Genomic DNA, 1,165 nt, shown 5'->3' on the forward strand with positions numbered 1-1,165 from the left:
TAGGCTCTTCCGAAAAGAACACTCTGCTGGATCTGTGTCAACTAACAAAACACGATTTGTCCTTCTGTCAACTATATTAATTACCCTAACAAGTTTGTACATCCCGTTTCTACACATTTTTCTGCTGGAATTTTTACATGATTGTGCAATAAACAACGTTTCCCAGGGAGCAAAGTGTGAGTGAGAATTCCAGCGCGGCATCGTGCCCGGAAGACAGCAGCGCTGCGGTGAGCGCCTGCGGCGCCCGCGTCCTGCAAGGGGAGTTTCTCCCCCACACAGCCTTACCACAGCCCTCAAAGCAGCAAGTGGCCTGGCCTCCGTGGCCATCATGGCCTGACCCTGATGGCAAATCTGCTGGTGCCAGAAGCTGTGTCTCGTCAGGTAAGTTTCTCTTAAGTGCCCCAGCCTCCCTTAAGCCCCCGCTTCCCCACACAACCCCATGGGTTCTCCTGAGACACTGCAGGGGGAGAAGCAACAGCATAGAATCAATGTGTCAGCAATCCCGCTTTCCAACTTAAACATCTCAGTCAAGAAATGACAGGAGGAAAGCCAGCAGTGAGGGAGGGCAGAGCACTTTCTGTCTGACATAGAGACATGCTCTTGGGGTGGCGTCTCCAGGGTGACCCAGTGGAGTCATGTTGGCCACGCGGCCATCTATAAACTGCCCAAAATAAGTGCTGGGCAGGACACTCGAGAGGGGCCCAGCCTGGCCCATGTGACTTTAGAACGAATTCAAAAGGCAGTGAGGCCCGAGGCAGGCACAGGGCAGCTCAGAAAAGCCTGGAGAATGACAGAATTGGGGGAACAGCCCCTTGGTGGGGCAGTCTGCTCAGTAACCAAGTGCTCCCATGCTGAGTGCTTGGTCCATCGCCACTTACTGTGAGCTTCTGCACTTGAGAAGACACGTGTGGCAAAATTTCCCCATAATTTTTTCTAAGTGAATAAACCAAACTCTCTGCTTTGCCTGCCCCAAACAAGAGTGGCCCTGAGGAGGGAAAGGTGCCCTCAGAGCCACTGCTAACCTCTGGAGCAGTAGGGGCTCTGCAGCCAAGGGCCGGGGCCTCTGGGTGGAGGTGGGCAGGCCCAGGAGGACCCCTCCCAGACTGAAACCCATCCTGCCAGGACTGAGGCCTGTCTCTCTCTGGGGACCCGCCCCCCACGATCC

The 1,165-nt window shown here is 54.8% G+C and overlaps 1 protein-coding gene across 1 annotated transcript in view; it reads right to left on the minus strand.

Moving 5' to 3' along the window:
- GNB1L (G protein subunit beta 1 like) overlaps positions 1–1,165 on the minus strand; it is a 77,139-nt gene that overhangs the window by 19,922 nt on the left and 56,052 nt on the right. The window lies entirely within an intron of this gene.

Source organism: Trichechus manatus, unplaced genomic scaffold, assembly GCF_000243295.1.
Source record: "Trichechus manatus latirostris isolate Lorelei unplaced genomic scaffold, TriManLat1.0 scaffold00282, whole genome shotgun sequence".
Taxonomy (NCBI): domain Eukaryota; kingdom Metazoa; phylum Chordata; class Mammalia; order Sirenia; family Trichechidae; genus Trichechus; species Trichechus manatus.